General features: G+C 36.3%; 1 protein-coding gene across 1 annotated transcript in view; it reads left to right on the top strand.

Annotated features, from left to right (window-relative positions):
- Positions 1–18924, top strand: part of COL4A6 (collagen type IV alpha 6 chain) — a gene marked incomplete at both ends in the record, with an annotated part of 329278 nt that overhangs the window by 154878 nt on the left and 155476 nt on the right. The gene's annotated exons all lie outside the window — the stretch shown is intronic.

Below are 18924 nucleotides of genomic sequence, written 5' to 3'. Positions count from 1 at the left end.
GCCCTTTCAGCTCCTTCAGTCCTTTCTCTATTTCCTCCATTGTGGTCCCCATGTTCAGTCCAATGGTTAGCTGCAAGCATTCTCAGCTGTATCTGTATGACTCTGGCAGAGCCTATGGGGATGCATCCATATCTGATTCCTGCCAGTAAGCACTTGTTTAATCACAAAGGCAAAGCAATAGCAAAGTAGAAGTGGGACAAGAATATGCTATTTCAAATCTCATCCCCAGTGATGTACTTTCTTCACCAAGGATTCCCCTCCACCTTCCTAAACTCCACTTCCAATTGAAACTAAGTATTCAAGGTCATTCTTTAATCAGACCACCACAGACCCTATGACCAAAACATAGTAGATCAGAGATGTGCCTGCAATAGTAAGTCAAACCTGATTTAGATGTCTTTAGACTCTGGAGGAAATGAGTATTCATCAAATGTTTCTAAGCGAATAAATGTCATGATCACACCAATGCTTCCCACATTATTTTCATGATAATTAGTTCTTTTATCAGGATCACAGTTCCTCTGGGGTATATGTTGTTTATTCTTTAATGATTTATGTGTATTTTGTGGACATGGATATTTTGCCTACATATATGTTTGTTTGAAGATATCAGATCTCCTGGAACTGGAGTTACAAACACTTGTGAGCTGCCATGGGGATGCTAGAAATTAAGCTCAAGTCCTCTGGAAGAGCAGGCATTATTCTTGATTGATGAGATATCTTTCCAGCCCTTGGAATGTGTTTTTAAAACAACTGTATTTTTCCTGTAGTGCCCAAGATAGTGACTTTTTTTAAACTTTATTTTAAAAAACAAAGATAAATGTACAGATTTTTAAGCATTTTTGCATATGAATATGAATGAAAGTATATGAATACATTTTATAAGGTTATAATTAAATATTTGTGAATACATATACATACACATATGTATATATGTAACAATAATATAGGAAAAGAGGTTATTAATTTGAGGGGGCAGGAGAGAAACTGGGAGGGCCTGTAGGAAGGAAAGCGGGGTGTGATACAGTTCTATTTTAATTAAAATATATTCTTTTTTTTTTTTTGAACTTCACACACTCTGAGTTATTCCTGGGGTGTTCAGAGCTTTCTGGGATTAGTATCCCATTATCAGTGACTGCATATTATATGTCTGTTCTTTTGTGACTGAGTTATCTTACTCAGGATGATATTCTCTAGATGCATCCATTTTCTTAAGAATTTCGTTAAGCCAATGTTTCTGATGGCTGAGTAGTACTCCATTGTGTAAATGTAACACAATTTTTGTATCCATTCATCTACTGAAGGACATCTGGGTTCTTTCCAGCTTCTGGCTATTATAAATAGAGCTGTAATGAACATTGTGGTACATATATCATTGTTGTATGTTAGAGCATCTCTGGGGTAAATGCCCAGAAGTGGAATAACTGGGTCTTCAGGTAATACTATGTCCATTTTTCTGAGAAACCGCCAGACTGATTTCCAGAGTGCTTGTATCAGTTTACAACCCCACCAGCAGTGGAGAAGTGTTCCTCTTTCTCTACATCCTCACCAGCATCTACTGTCATCTGAGTTTTTTATCTTGGTCAATCTGACTGGTGTGAGGTGGAATCTCAGGGTTGTTTTGATTTGCATTTCCCTGATGGCTAAGGATGTTGAGCACTTCCTTAGATGTTTCTCAGCCATTCGATATTCCTCAATTTAGAACTTTTTGTTTAAGTCTGTACCTCATTTTTAATAGGGTTGTTTGATTCTCTGGTATCTCACTTTTTGAGTTCTTTGTATACCTTTGATATTAGACCTCTATCTGATGTGGGGTTGGTAAATATCTTTTCTCACTCTGTTTGCTGTCATTTTGTATTCATGATACTGTCTTTAGCCTTACAGAAACTTTGCAATCTCATTAAGTCCCATTTGTCAATCTTTGACCTTAGAGCTCGAGCTATTAGTGTTCTGTTTAGGAAAATTTCTCCTGTGCCTATGAGTTCTAAGGTTTTCCCTACTTTCTCATCTAATAGTTTCAGTTTACCTGGTTTAATGTGGAGATCTTTGATCCACTTTGACTTGAGCTTTGTACAAGGAGATAAGAAAGGGTCTATTTTCATTCTCCTGCATGCTGAGTGCCAGTTGGACCAACACCATTTGTTGAATAGGCTGTCCTTTTGCCATTGAATCTTTATAGACCCTTTGTCAAAAATCAGGTGACCATATATATGAGGGCTCATTTCTGGGTCTTCTATTTTATTCCATTGATCCACGTGCCTATTTCTGTACCAGTACCATGCAGTTTTCAGCACAATTGCCTTGTAATATAGCTTGAGGTCAGGGAAAGTGATTCCTGCAGATGTTTTCTTGTTGTTGAGGATGGATTTCGGTATTCTAGGTCTTTTGTTATTCCAAATGAAATTGTACATTGCTCTTTCTACCTCAGTGAAGAACTAGGTTGGAATTTTGATGGGGATTGCATTGAATCTGTAGATTGCTTTTGGTAGGATGGCCATTTTTAAAATGTTGATCTTTCTAATCCATGAGCATGGGAGATCTTTCCATTTTCTGAGGTCTTCCTTGATTTTCTTCTTTAGAGTTTTGAAGTTCTTGTGATACAGGTCCTTTACTTGCTTAGTTAGAGTCATACCAAGGTATTTCATAGTTTTTGTGACTATTGTGAAGGGTATCTTTTCCCTAATTTCTTTCTCCACATGTTTGTCCTTTGAATATAGGAAGGCTACTGATTTGTTTCAGTTAATTTTATATCCATCCACCTTGCTGAAATTGTTTATCAGCTGTAGGAGTTCTCTGGTGGAATTTGTGGGGTCACTTAAGAACACTATCATGTCATCTGCAAATAGTGATGTTTTTATCTCTTCCTGTCCAATTTATATCCCTTTGATTTTCTTTTGCTGTCTAATTGCTCCAGCCAGGACTTCAAGTACTATGTTGAATAGGTAGGAGGAGAATGGGCAGCCTTGTCAAGTCCGTGATTTTAGTGGGATTGCTTCAAGTTTCCCACAGTTAAGTTTGATGTTGGCTGTTGGTTTGCTGTATATTGCTTTTATTATGTTTAGGTATGGGCCTTGGATTCCTATTCTTTCCAAGACTTTTAACATGATGGGGTGTTGAATTTTGTCAAATGCTTTCTCAGCATCTAGTGAGATGACCATGTGGTTTTTTTTTTTTTTTTTTTTTTTTTTTTTGAGTTTGTTTATCTGAAGGATTACATTGATGGATTTCCATATGTTAAAACATCCCTGCATCCCAGGGATGAAGCCTACTTGATCATGGTGAATGATTGTTTTTATGTGTTTTTGGATTCGCTTTGCAAGAATTTTGTTGAGAATTTTGTTGAGTATCAATGTTCATAAGTGAGATTGGTCTGAGGTTCTCTTTCATTGTAGGGTCTCTGTGTGGTTTAGGAATGAGAGTTATTGTAGCCTCAAAAAATGAATTAGGTAGTTTTCCATCTGATTCTATTTTGTGGAATAGTTTGGAGAGTACTGGTATTATATCATCAATAAATGTCTGATAAAGTTCTGCAGTAAACCCATCTGGACCTGGGGGTTATTTTGGTTTTGGAGGCTTTTGATGACTGCCTCTATTTCTTTAGGTGTTACGGGATTATTTAGATGGTTTACTTGGTCCTGATTTAACTTTAGTGTATTGTATCTCTCTAGGAATTCATCCATTTCCTCCAGATTTTCCAGCTTTGTTGAGCATAGGCTATTGTAGTATGATCTGATGATTTCTTGAATTTCCTCAGTTACAGTTGTTATTTCTCCACTTTCCTTTCTGATTTTGTTAATTTGTATACTCTCTCTTTGCCCTCTAGTTAGTTTGGCTAAGGGTTTATCAATCTTGTTGATTTTCTCAAAGAACCAGCTCTTGGTTTTGTTGATTCTTTCAATGGTTCTTTTTGTTTATATTTGGTCTATTTCTGCCCTAAGTTTGGTGATTTCTTGCTATCTACTCCTCTTGGGTGTATCTGCTTCCTTTTGTTCTAGAGCTTTCAGCTGTGCTGTCAAGTTGCTAGTGTATGCTCTCTCCAGTTTCTTTTTGGAAGCACTCAGAGCTATGAATTTTCCTATCAGTACTGCTTTCATTGCATCCCATAGGTTTGAGTATGTTGTGTTTTGATTTTCATTGAATTCTAGAAAATCCTTAATTTCTTTCTTTATTTCTTCTTTGACCCTGCTATCGTTTAATAGAGCGTTGTTTAGTTTCCATGTGTATGTGGACTTTTTGTTGTCTTTGTTGTTGTTAAAGACCAGCCTTAGACCATGGTGATCTGAGAGGATGCATAGGAGTATTTCAATCTTATATCTATTGAGTCTCATTTTGTGACCAATTATGTTTTTTTGAGAAGGTGCCATGAGGTGCTGAGAAGAAGGTGTATTTTTTTTTAGGATGATATGTTTTGTAGATATCTATTAATTCCAGTTGGTGTATAACCTCTGCTAATTTTACAGTATTCTTGTTCAGTTTTTGTTTCCCTGATCTGTCCATTTGTGAGAGTTGGGTATTGAGGTCTCCCACTATTATTGTGTGGGGCACAATGTATTTTTTGAACTTTAGTAGGGTTTCTTTTATGAATATTGGTGCTTTTGTATTTGGAGCATATTTGTTAAGGATTGAAAGTTCCTCCTATAAATTTCCCCTGTAATGAGTAAAAAGTGTCCTTCCTTATCTTTTTTGATAACTTTTCGTTGAAAATCTACTTTATTTGATATTAGAATGGCCACTCCACCTTGCTTCTTGGGGCCATTTGCTTGGAAGGTTTATTCCCACCCTTTTACTCTGAGATAGTGTCTGTCTTTGTCTCTGAGATGACAAATTGCTGGGTTTGTTTATGTATCCAGTCTGATAGCCTATGTCTTTTTATTGGGGAATAGTGTCCGTTTATGTTAACAGATATCAAGGAATAGTGGTTGCTGTTTCCCACTATTTTTGCTTTTGGCGGTTGAATTGTGCCTGTATATCTTTCTTCTTTTGGTTTTCTTGCTTAGGAGTTTTCTTGTTTTTATTAGGATGTAGTTCCCCTCGTTGTAATCAATTTTCCACCTATAATTCGTTGTAGTGTTGGGTTTGTTGTCATATACTGTGTAAATTTAGTTTTGTCTTGGAATATCTTAGTCTCTCCATCTATGGTGATTGATAGTTTTGCTGGGTATAGCAGCATGGGCTGGCACTTGTGCTCTCTTAGGGAGTCCATGATGTCTGTCCAGGCTCTTCTAGCTTTCATAGTCTCTGCTGAGAAATTGGGTGTGATTCTGATTGGCCTTCCTTTATATGTTACCTGACCTTTTTCCCTTACTGCTTTTAGTATTCTTTCTTTGCTTTTGGCACTTGGTGTTTTGACTATTATGTGTCAGGAAGAATTTCTTTTCTGATCCAATCTATTTGGAGTTCGGTAGGCTTGTTTTATGCTCATATTCATCTCATTCTTAAGGATAGGGAAGTTTTCTTCTACAATTTTGTTGAAGATATTTACTGTGCCTCTTAGTTGATATTCTCTACCTCTTCTATTCCTATTATCCTTAGGTTTGGTCTTCTCAGTGTGTCCTGGATCTCCTGGACATTTTGGGTTAGGAGCTTTTTGGTTTTTGCATCTTTGACTGTTTTGTCTATGTTTTCAATGTTGTCTTCGGCCCATGAGATTCTCTCTTCCATCTCTTGTAGTCTATTGGAAATGCTTTCATCTGTGACTCCTGATTTCTTTTTTAGGTGTTCTACCTCTAGGGTTGTCTCTTTTAGTGTTTTCTTTATTGTGTCAATTTCCATTTTAAATTCCTTCTTCCATTCCTTCATCTCTTTGGTTCTGTTTTCCTCTAGTTCTTTGATTTCTTTGAGTGTTTTTCTTGTTTCCTCTTTAAAAGCTTCTAATTTTTATGCTTTTTCTCCCGTTCTTGTTTAAGGATCTCTATCATCATCTTGAGGTATGATTTTAGGTCTGTGTCTTCTTTTTCTGGTGTGTTTGGCTTTCAGCTGTTTGCTGTGATGGGAGAGCTGGGTACTGGTGTTGCCAGGTTGTCTTGGCTTCCCTGGGGTAAGTTCTTTCTTTTTCTTCTTGCCATCCTGTTTTCAGTCTTGTGTCTCTGGATCACTGCTGGATCACTGCTGGCTCACTGTTGTTCCTGGTGGTGGGTGGTCTGAGTGAGGTTCCTCACTCCCTGTTGTCTGGCTGGGAATAGCCCTTGCAGGGTTACTAGTTCCCTAGAGGAAGCTGGGGCTGGGAGGGGGAGGCTGGGGACCACATGCTGGCTCACAGCTGGCTCACTGCTGTTCCTGGTGGCTGATGGTCTCAAGATAGTGACTTTGTATTTGGAAAATATGCTCCAAAGCTTGTCTGCAAAGCAGTTATGTGGCTCTGGTGTTAGGGAAGCTTGGTTCTACCTTTCTCAGCTTCTACTTGCATCCTTTCTATTTAAAAAATTTCCTAGGTCTGTTTTATTTTCTTTTTCCCCAACCTCCATATAAACCTTGCTCAGGCTGATATCCTTTTGCATGTGAATTGCTGTAACAGTCTTCTAATTAGCCCTTACCTCCTCCTCTCTACTACCCACACTACTGCCAGAAACATGTTGTTTTTTTTTTGTTTTGTTTTGTTTTTTTTGTTTTTTTTTTTTTTTTTTTTTTTAGAAAAACTCAATCTGACCATGTTACTCTCTGGTTAAAACTAGTGAGCTCCTTCCTCTCAATGTATTAAGTATTAATGTTCTGTGCCTTCCTATATCTTCACACCACACTGGTATTCCAATATCCTTTACAAAGTTTTTTTTTTTGTTTTGTTTTGTTTTGTTTCTTACTTATCCAGTGCCAAGTGTAAGCTCCTGTGTGGATGATCTTTGTGTGTGTGTGTGTGTGTGTGTGTCAGCACACGAGTACATATCAGGGTACATGCACATGGAAGCCAGAAGGTGTCTTCATCAATTGTGCTTTGCCCCCTTTTTGAAAAAACTCTGACTGTTGGCTTATCTCTCCACCTTCCTTAGGGTTATAGTCATGTGCTGCCCTGCATGGCTGTGCATATTGGAGGCATATGCTGCCCTGAAAAATCAGTGCATGTTAGTGCTAGGGATTCAAATGTAGGTCCTCGCACTTGTACAGCAAACACACTACTTACTGACTGAGCTGCCAACAAATATTTTTCTCAAGAGGGATAATGTTGATGTCCTCACATTTTACCTTTTTTAAACACCCATATTGTTTTACTTTTCTCCCCATTACTTTTGGCACAGTTCTTATACTTTAAGCCTTTATATAAGTTTATTCCATCAGAGAATATAAATTCCATGATGGCAGGGACTATATTTATTATTTGCATTAAATAATCTACAAATAAGAAAACACATTACAAATTTGTAATTAATACATTAATAGAAATTTAGTCAGAGGTGTGTAATGAAAAAAAAGCATTACTCCAAACAAAACATAGAACACATTATTACATTCTAAAAAGTATCCTTATGCTACCAATTGACTCCATACTCTATCTCCATAAAAAGTAGTCACTATTACAATAACAGTCATAGCCTTACTTTTTCCTCCCTAGTAGTCATAATGCATTAGAACAGTGGTTCTCAACCTTCCTAATGCTGAGACCCTTTAATGTGATTCCCTATGTTGTTATAATACCTGACCATAAAATGATTTTCATTGCTACACCATAACTGTAATTTTGCTACTGTTATGAATTATAATGTGAATATCTGATATGCCGACAGTCTTAGGCAACTTCTGAGGAAGGGTCCTAAGCTACAGGTTGAGAACTACTACATGAGAACATAACTAAGTAAAAAGTGACTCCATTACAGACAGTAACTTCAGCCCCCTATAAGTTTTACCAAATGAATGTTGCAGAGTTTATCCTTTAACTTTCTTACTGTTACTTTTGACACATACCACAAGTGAACTTGACACACAAATGCCATGGCACTGTCTGTAAGGTTTCCAGATAAAATATGCAAAGGTAGTTACATTTGAATTTTAAATAAATAATGAGAAGACTTTTAGTGCAAGCACATTCTTGATATTACATTGAACACACTTACAACTGGGGATGTACATGTTAATAAAATGTTCCTGGCATCCTATATATTTTATTTGCTAAATCTATCTACTGTGTCGGCAAACTGTGAGACTTTTGCCACGTCCAATATCTTCCAGCCTTAACAACCTGAATATTCCTCAGTTGTGACCAATAATTGGGCTTACAAAAATATTGTATTTCGTAGGAAAATATTGTATTTTGTACATTCACTGCAATATTGGCACGGTGAAAAGCACCATCTAGTTAAAGAAACTTTTAGATTGTGTGTTAAGCATTTGCTTGGCAAATTTAAGTTTTATGCAATCAATGCTACATCTCTCCAGGTCCTTCATTCTGGATGTGTGGAACTTCTACTATGCTGTCCAGAATGCTCATTTCTCTACAACTCCCTGACTCTGTCTGCTATGTTTGCGTATGATGTGATGTGAATACACTTGAGCAGATGTTACAAAGAAGTGCCTTTCAGAACTGCTCAGCAGTGTCTGGTGTCAGCTCCTTTTTTAAAGATAAAATGTGGCTGACAAGTTACTCTGGTGGGGAGCCAGCTCCCACAGCTCACTTCCTTCTCTTCTCAGCCTTTCATTCATAAAATCATGGGGAGCTTTGCTTCAAAGGGAAATACACATTAAACCTGGGACAGATCTCAGTGTGTTTTAACATGTGTGCTTGTTTCTATTTCATTGAGTAGATTTTGCTTTAGAACAGTTCCAAGTCATACTGGATTCCTTATGATATCAGTACAATGCTGAGAAACTGAAGAAAGCTATCAAAGGAGATCTGATTTAGAGGAAAAGTTCTGAGATTTAGAACAAAATGGGATCAAAACTTTGTTGGACAGATGTTAGTTTAACTCCCATAAACCTCAGGTTTCTCTTCTCTGAAATATGATAGTAACAGTGCCTTCCCCACTGTTCTATGAGATAAAAAAATGAACTATTCAGCTTAGTGCATTGCACATGCTCATACTAGAAATGCTGATGAATGTGGCCTCAGGAATATGTCTGTCTAATGCATTAAAAGAAGCATTACTTGATTCCTGGAACCTTGGCCCATCATCAGAGAATGAACATTATAAGACTGTCATACTTTTTTATTTTATTTTACATTTCAAATGTTATTGCCTTCCCCCCATGACTATCCCTGTTGCTCCTCCACTTTGCATCCATGAAAGTGCTCCTTCTCCCAACCTCTTCTACCTCAGTGCCTTGGTATTCACCTACACTGGGAAAACAAGCCTTCAATGGACTTTTAACCTTCCCTCCCATTGATGCCAGACAATGGTATTCTCTACTACATATGCAACTGGAGCAATGGGTCTCTCTATGTGTGCTCAGTGGTTAGTGTTTTAGTTCCTGGGAGCTCTGGGGAGTTTGGTTAATTGATATTGTTGTTCTTCCCATGAGGTTGCAAACACTTTCAGCTCTTTCAGTTCTTTCTCTGGCTCCTCCATTGGAGTTCCCCTGTTCAGGCTGATGCTTAGCTACAAGCATCCTCATCCGTATGGCTCTGGTAGAACATCGGAGGAGGCATCCTTATCAGGTTCCTGCCACTCAACACTTCTTGGCATCAGCAATAATGCTTGGATTTAGTGGCTGCATATGGGTTGGATTCCCAGGTGAGGCAGTCTCTACATAATCATTTCTTCAAACCCTGCTTCTCTATTTGACCTTGTATGTCCTCCAGTGAGTGTTTTGTTCTCCCTGATAAGAAGGACTGTGGCATCCACATTCTGGCCTTCTTTCCTTTTGTGCTTCATAAGGTCTGTGAAGTGTTGAAAGGGTGTTCAGATCTTTTTGAACAAGTGTCTGCTTATCAGTGAGTACATACCATGAGTGTTTCTTTTGTGGCTGGGTTACCTCAATCAGCTTCTAGTTCCATCTCTTTGCCTAGGAATTTCATTAAGATATTATTTATGATAGCTGAATACTACTCCATTTTTTAAATGTGCCACAATTTCTTTATCCATTCGTCTGTTGGAGGACATCTGGGTTCTTTCCAGCTTCTGGTTATTATAAATATGGCTTCTATGAACATGGTGTAACATGTGACCTTGTTATAAGTTGAAGCACCTTTTGGGTATATGCCCAGGAGTGGTATAGCTGGGTCTGCAGGTTAGGGTTATGTCCAATTTTCTGAAGAACCTCCAGACTGATTTCCAGAGTGGTTGTACAACCTTGCAATCCCATCAACAATGGAGAAGTGTTCTTCTTTCTCCACATCCTTGCCAGCATCTGCTATCATCTCAGTTTTTGATCTTAGCCATTCTGACTGATATGAGGTGGAATCTCAGTGTTGTTTTGAACTGCATTTTCCTGATGACTGGGGATGTTGAACATTTCTTTAGGTGCTTCTCAGACATTCAATATTCTTCAGTTGAGAATTGTTTGTTTAGCTCTGTACCCTGTTTTAAATAAGATTATTTTATTCTCTGGAGACTAAGTTCTTGAGTTCTCTTTATATATTGGATATTAACGCTCTATCAGATGTAGGATTGGTAAAGAGATTTTTCCAATCTGTTGGATGCTGTTTTGTCCTCTTAACATTGTCCTTTGCGATTTTATGAGGTCCCATTTTGTAGATTCTTGGTCTCACAGAATTAGCCATTGGGGTTCTATTCAGAAAAATTTCCCCTGTGCCTATGTGTTCTAATCTTTTCTCCACTTTGGCTTTTTATTAGTAGTTCTAATCTTTCCTCCACTTTTTCTTAGTTTCAGTGTACCTGGTTTTGTGTGGAGGTCTTTGATCCTCTTGGACTTGAGCTTTGTACAAGGAGATAAGAATGGATCAATTTTCATTCTTCTGCATGCTGACTGTCAGTTGAACCAACACCATTTGTTAAAGAGGCTGTCCTTTTTTTTATTGAATGTTTTTATCTCCTTTGTGAAAGATCAAGTGACCATATGTGTGTGGGTTCATTTCTCAGTCTTTAAATCTATTCCACTGATTTTCTTGCCTTTCACTGCACCACCACCATGAAGTTTTTATCATGACTGATCAGTAATACAGCTTAGGTCAGAGATCATGATTCCCCTAAAAGTTCTTTTATTGTTGAGAATAGTTTTTAATATCCTGGGTGTTCTATTATTCCAAATGAATTTTCAAGTTGCTCTTTCATACTCTATGAAGAATTCAGTTAGAAGTTTAATGGGGAATGCATGGAATCTGTAGATTGATTTTGACAAGATGGCCATTTTTAATATGTTGGTCCTTCCAATTCATGAGCATGGGAGATGTTTCCAAAATCTGAGATCTTCTTCAATTTACTTCTTCAGAGATTTGAAGTTCTTGTCATACAGGTCCTTCACTTGCTTAGTTAGAGTCACACCAAAGTATTTCATATTGTTTGTGGTTATTGTGAAAAGTATCTTTTCCCTAATTTTTTTTTCTCTGCATGTTTTTCCTTTGAGTAGTGGAAGGCTACTGATTTGTTTGAGTTAATTTTATATCCAGCCACTTTGATGAACTTGTTTATCAGCTGTAGCAGTTCTCTGGTGGAATTTTTGGGGTCACGTATGTACATTATCATGTCATAGGCAAAGAGTGATGTTTTTATCTCTTCCTTTCCGATTTGTATCCCGTGATTTTCTTTTGCTGTCTAATTGCTCTGGCCAGGACTTCCAGTACTATGTTGAATAGGTGTTTTTACTTCTTCCTTTCCAATTTGTATCCCTTTGATTTCCTTTTGCTGTCTAATTGCTCTGGCCAGGACTTCCAGTACTATGTTGAATAGGTATGGGGAGAGTGGGCAGCCTTGTCTAGTCCCTGATTTTAGTGGATTGCATGAAGTTTCTCTCCATTTAGTTTGATGTTGGCTACTGGTTTGCTGTATATTTCTTTTACTATGTTTAAGTATGGGCCTTGTTTTCTTGATCTTCCAAGACTTTTAACATGAAGGGGTGTTGAATTTTGTCAAATCAAGTGAGATGATCATGTGTTTTTTTTTTTTTCTTTGAGTTTGCTTATGTGGTGGATTATGTTGATGGATTTCCATGTATTGAACCATCCCTGCATTCCTGGGATACAGCCTACTTAATCATGGTGAATGATTGTTTTTATGTGTTCTTGGATTCGGTTTGCAAGAATTTTTGTTGAGTATTTTTGCATCAATGTTCATGAGGAAAATTGGTCTGAAGTTCTCTTTCCTTGTAGGGTCTTTGTGTGGTTTAGGTATGAGCCTAATTGTGGCTTCGAAGAATGAGTTGGGTAGGGTTTCCTCTGTTTCTATTTTTGGAATAGTTTGGAGTATTGGATTAGGTCTTCTATGAAAATCTGATAGATTTGTGCACTAAATCTGAGGTTTTTCTGGTTGGAGGCTTTTGATGACTGCTTCTATTTCTTTAGGTGTTATGGGACTGTTTAGATGGTTTATTGGTTCCTGAATTAAATCTGTTACCTGGTGTCTGTCTAGAAAATTGTCCATTTCCTCTAGATTATCCATTTTTGTTGAGTATAAGTTTTTGTAGTAGGGTCTGATGATTTCTTGAATTTCTTCATTTTCAGCTTTCAGGTATGCTGTCAAGCCAGTTTCTTTTTGGAGGCACCCGGAGCTACAAGTTTCCATTTTAGCCCTGCTTTCATCGTATCCCCTTAATTTGGGTATTTTATGTCTTCATTTTTGGTAAATTCTAAAAAAAAAATCCTTAATTTTTTTCTTGATTTCTTCCTTGACTAAGTTATCATTGAGGATAGCATTGTTTAGCTTTCATGTGTATGTGGGCTTTCTGTTGATTTTTTTTTTTTTTTTTTTTTTTTTTTTTTTTTTTGTTATTGAAGACCAATCTTAGTCCATGGTGATCAGATAGGATACATGGGAGTATTTTGACCTTCTTTTATCTGTTGAGGCCTGTTTTGTGACCTATTATATGGTCAGTTTTGGTGATGGTACCATGAGTTGTTGAAAAGAAGGTGTATTCTTTTGTTTTAGGATGAAGTGTTCTATAGATGTCTGTTAAATTTATTTGGTTCATAACTTCTGTTAGTTTCACTGCATCCTTGTTCAGTTTCTGCTTCCATGATCTGTCCATTGATGTGAGTGGGGTGTTGAAGTCTCCCACTAATATCATGTGTGGTGCAATATATGCTTTGAGCTTTAGTAGAGTGTCTTTTATGAATGTGGTTGTCCTTGTATCTGGAACATAGTTGTTCAGAATTGAGAATTTATCTTGTTAGGTTTTTTTTTTTCCCTTTGATAATTAAAAAGTCTCCTTCCTCATCTTTTTTGATAACTTCTGGTTGAAAATCTATTTTATTTGATATTAGGATGTCTACTCTAGCTTGTTTCATATGGCCATTTACTTGGAAATTTTTTTTCCAGCCTTTTACTTGGAGGTAGTTTCTGTCTTTGTTGCTGAGGTAAGTTTCCTGTATGCATCACACTGCTGGATCCTGTTTACATATCCAGTGTGGTGCAATAAATGTTTGAGTTTTAATAGAATTTCTTTTATGAATATGGATGCCCTTGTTTTGGAGCATAGATGTTCAGGATTGAGAGTTTACCTTGATAGATTTTTTTCCTTTGATGATTAAAAAGTCTTCTTATCATTTTGATGACTTTTAATTGAAAATCTCTTTTATTCGATATTAGAATGGCTACTCCAGCTTGTTTCTTGGGATGATTTGCTTGGGAAAAAAATTTTTTCCAGTCTTTTACTCTGAGTTAGTGTTTGACTTTTTTTTCTGAGATGAGTTTCCTGTATGCAGCAAAATGTTGGATCCTGATTTGTATCCAGTCTGATAGTCTTTGTCTTTTTATTAGGAATTGAGTACACTGATTATAAGACATATTAATGAATAGTGATTGTTGTTTCCTGTTATTTTTGTTGTTAGAAGTAGAATTGTGTTTGCAAGCTTTTCTTCTTTTGTAAGCAGGACAAATTGTAGTTGAAGGTTATATGGCTAGGATGGTGTGCTAATTCCTCCACTGTAAGTCTTGCCTGGCTATAGATGTCCATGTCAGGTTCCAAATACCTTATTTCTAGCAGTCTTAGCTAAGATCATCAGAAATAGATTTCTGGGAGTTTCCATTTCACTAGGTTAATAGCTCATCTCTGAGATGCCCCCCATTCCAATTGTTGCCCATAGTACTCTCCCTTTAGCTTCCCTCTACCTGAAACTTCTTGTTCCTAACCCCTATCCCCTATACCCATGACATCTATTCTATTTTCCCTTCTCGGGGATATTTACAAGTTCCCTCTTGAGCCTTATTACTTAGCTTTTCTGGGTCTATAGATTGTAGCATATTTATTCATTATTGTACACCTATCCTATGTTTTCTTTTGGGTCTGGGCTATCACACTCAGGATGATGTTTTATAGTTCCATTTGCCTAAAAATATCACGATGCTGAGTCCATTGTGTAAAGGTACTACATTTTCTTTATACATACTTGGGTTGAAGGACATCTAGATTGTTTTCAGTTTCTGACTATTATGAATAAGGGCTGCAAAGACTTTAGTTCAGCAAGCGTCCTTGTGGTATGCTAGAGTGTCCTTTGGGTATATTCCAAAGAATAGTATAGGTAGTTCTTGATGCAAATTGATACCCAGTTTTCTGGGAAACTGTAATATTGATTTCCAAAGTGTCTGTACAAGTTTGGACCCCCACCAGCAATGGAGGAATATTCTTCCTTGTTCCATATCTTTGCCTGCATAGGCTGTCACTTGTGATTTTGATCTTAGCCATTCTTGTAGATATAATATTGAATCTCATTGTCATTTTGATTTGTATTTTTCTGAAAGCTAAGGCTTTTGAACTTTCCTTTAAGTGTTCTCTTATTTTTTTTTTTTCCATTTAAGATTTCTCTGTTGAGAATTCTCCATTTATATCTGTACCTTTTTAAAAATTTGATTATTTGGTTTGTTGATATCTAGTTTCTTAGGTGATATATATATATATGTGTGTTAATATATATTAGATTATTTTTATATTATATTATATTTTAATTGTAGTATAGATTATATATAATATAATATAATAATATAATATATATATTATTATCCCTCTGTCAGATGTGGGGCTGGTGAAGATTTTTTTCCCATTCTGTAGGCTGACATTTAGCTGATAATGTCTTTTGCCTTACAGAAGCTTTTCGGTTTGATGAGGTCCCAACAATATTAATTGTTGATCTTAGTGCCTACACTATTAGTTGTTTCCTGTACCAATATATTCAGGGCTATTTCCTACTTTATCTTCTACTGCATTTAGTGTATCTGGTCTTATGCTGAGATCTGTGACCCATTTGTACTTACGTTTTATGCAGCATGATAGATATAAATCTATTCCCATTCTTATATATAAAGACATATAGTTAGATCAGCAACATTTATTGATAGCTCTTTTGCCATTGTATAATTTTTGCTTTTTTTGTTGAAAATCAAGTGTCCCTAGGTATGTAGATATGTTTAGATCTTCTATTTGATTCCACTGATGCACCTGTATATTTTTATGACAAATTCTATATGGTTTTTATTACAATTGCTCCAAAGTAAAACTTGAAATCAGGAATAGTGATGCCTCTGGAACTTTTTTTGTTTGTTTGTTTTGGGTTTTTTTTTTTTTTTTTTGCTTTCTATGTAAAGTTGAGTATTGTTCTTTCAAGGTATATAAAGAATTGTGTTGTAATTTTGATGGTGATTACATTGAGTCTGTAGATTACTTTGGGTAAGGTGACTATTTTTACTATGTCAATCCTATAGATCTATGTAAATGGAAGGAAGATCTTTTCCTCTTCTGATACCTTCTTCAATTTTTTTTCCTTCAAAGACTTGTAAGTTTTTCTCATACAGGTCTGTCACTTGCCTGGTTAGAGTTACACAAGGAAATTTTATATTAGTTGTAGCTATTGTGATGGAGGTTGATTCTTTAATACATTTTTTCAGGCTGTTATCATTTGTATATAGGAGGACTACTGAGTTTTTGAGTTAATCTCGTATCCATCCACTTTGTTCAAGGTGTTTATCAGCTGTAGGAGTTCCCTGGTAGAATTTTGGGGTCACTTTTGTATACTATCATATCTTCTGCAAATAGTGATACTTTGACTTCTTTCTTCTTAATTAGTATACCCTTTATCTCCTTTAGTTGTTTTATAGCTATAACTAAAACTTCAAGTACTATATTGAGTAGATATGGAGAGAGTGGGTAGTCCTATCTTGTCCTGATTTTAGTGGAATTGTTCTAAGATTTTCCCATTTAATTTGATGTTGGCTTTCTATACATTGCCTTTATGTGTTTAGGTATGGACCTTGTATCCCTGAACTGTCCAAGATTTCAACATGAAGGGGTATTTCACTTTTGTTCAAGATGTTTCCATGATTTTTTTCTTTCGGTTTGTTTATGTGGTGCATTATGTTAGTAGAATTTCTTATACTGAATCATTCCTACATCCCCAAGATGAAGCCTATTTTATTATAGTAGATGATGTCTTTGATGTGTTGTTGGATTCTGTTCACCAGTTTTTTATTGAATATTTTACATCAATAATCATGAGGAAATTTGATTTGCAGTTCTCTTTTTTTGTTGAGTCTTTGTGTGGTTTGGGTTTCAGAGTGACTGTGGCCTCATAAAATGAATTTGTCAATATTACTTCTGCTTTTATTTTGTGGAATAATTTGAGGAGTACTGGTATTATCTCTTCTTTGAAAATATGGTAGAATTAATTCTACATTAACATTGTCTGGCCCTGCCTTTTTTTCTGGTTGGGAGATTTTAATGACTGCTTCTATTTACTTAGGGGTTATTGGTATATTTAAATTGTTTATCTGATCTTGATTTAACTTTGGTAAGTGGTATTTATTAAGAATTTTTAAATAATTTTTATTTATTAAGAATTATTGTAGTTTTAGATTTTCCAAATTTTGGAGTACAAATTTTTGAAGTATGACCTGATTCTTTTGATTACCCCAGTTTCTATTATTAGGACACCCTTTTCATTTTTTATTTTGTCAAATTGTGTACTTTCTCTCTGCCTTTTAGTTAGTTTGGATAAAGATTTGTCTATACTGTTTATTTTCTCAAATAACTAATTCTTTCTTTGACTGATTTTTTTATATTGTTCTCTTTCCTTTTATTTATTGATTTTAATCCTGAGTTTTGATTCTTTCCTGTTTTCTATTGTTTTGGGGTGTATATGCTTCTTTTTTCTAGAGTTTCATGTATATTTATAAATTCTTAGTATGAGATCTCCTGATTTCTTTATGAAAGCATGTAGAGTTATATATTTCCCTCTTAGCACTGCTTTCATTGTGTCCCATAATTTGGATATGTTGTGCCTTCATTTTCATTGAATTCTAGAAAGTCTTTAAGTTCTTTATTTCTGCCTTTGACCTAGTGGTCATTCCATAGACAACTGCAAAGATTCAGTGAGTTTGTAAGTTTTTCTGTTGTTGTTGAAATCCTGCTGAATTGGTGCTGGTATTTTAAGATACAAAGGATTATTTTAATTTCCTTATATCTGTTGAAATTTGCTTTGTGACCAAAAAAAAAAAATGTCTGTTTTGAAGAACATTCTGTCAGGTACTGAGAAGATAGTATATTCTTTTATATTGGGGTTAAATAGTTTTTAGCTATTGTTAGGTCCATTTGAGTCATGATGTATGTTAGCTCCATTATTTCTCTGTTTAGGTTCTTTCTGGTTAACCTGTCTTTTGGTGAGAATGGGGTGTTAAATTCTGTCACTATCTGATGATTTCTTGAATTTCCTCAGTTTTAGTTGTTATGTCGCCACTTTCCTTTCTGATTTTGTTAATTTGTATACTCTCTCTTTGCCCTCTAGTTAGTCTGGCTAGGGGTTTATCAATCTTGTTGATTTTCTCAAAGAACCAACTTTTGGTTTTGTTGATTTTTTTCAACGGTTCTTTTTGTTTCTATTTGGTCTAATTCTGCCATAATTTTGATTATTTCTTGCAGTCTACTCTTCTTGGGTATATCTGCTTCCTTTTGTTCTAGGGCTTTTAGCTGTGCTGTCAGGTTGCTGATGTAAGCTCTCTCCAGTTTCTTTTTGGAAGCACTTAGGGCTATGACTTTTCCTCTCAGTACTGGAAATGCTTGCTTCTTTGACTCCTGATTTCTTTTTTAGGTGTTCTACCCCTAGGGTTATCTCTTATAGTGTTTTCTTTATTGTGTCAATTTCCATTTTAAATTCCCTCTTCCATTCTTTTGCCTCTTTGGTTTTGTTTTCCTCTAGTTCTTTGAGTTCTTTGAGTGTTTTTCTTGTTTCCTCTTTAAAAGCTTCTGAATCTTTTTGCTTTTCCTCCCGTTCTTGTTTAAGTATCTCTATCAGTATCTTGAGGTATGGTTTCAGGTCTGCGTCTTCTTTTTCTGGAGTGTTTGCCATTCCGATGTTTGCTGTTATGGGAGAGCTGGGTTCTGGTGTTGCCAGGTTGTCTTGGTTTCCTTGGGATATACTCTTTCTCTTTCCTCTTGCCATTTTGTTGTCAGTGATATGTTCTCGCCTTTCCCTTGTATCTGGTCTGTGTCCCTGGATCTTCACTGGTCCAGGTGGCAGATGGGCCGAGCCCTGTTCTATGCCTCAGAGTCACCGGGTGGGAACAGAAGTTCCAAAGTTCTGTTCCTGGTCCCTGGATTATGCAGGGCTGGGGGTGCGCTTACAGTGCGCACTCTGCAGAGATCTCTCTGCTCCCTGGCTGCCTAGATCTCCTACTCACCAGTTTTTCAACCTTTAGGAGCAGCGGTCCAAGTGGCAGATGGGCCGGGTTCTGTTCTGCGCCCTCCATTTCTTCTTTTAGATTTGCTGGTATAAAATTATTTTCTGTGTTCTCATGGGTGTAGTTAACCTCCTTGGGTTTCTAGTGCCTTCTTTAGTGCTGGATTAGTGGATAGAAACTGTTTAGATTTGACTTTGTTACAAACTATCTTATTTTCTTCATC

The sequence above is a fragment of the Micromys minutus genome (assembly GCF_963924665.1).
Source record: "Micromys minutus genome assembly, chromosome: X".
Taxonomy (NCBI): domain Eukaryota; kingdom Metazoa; phylum Chordata; class Mammalia; order Rodentia; family Muridae; genus Micromys; species Micromys minutus.
Note: the sequence above shows the minus strand (reverse complement) of the source record. Positions and strands in the feature narration are given on the sequence as shown.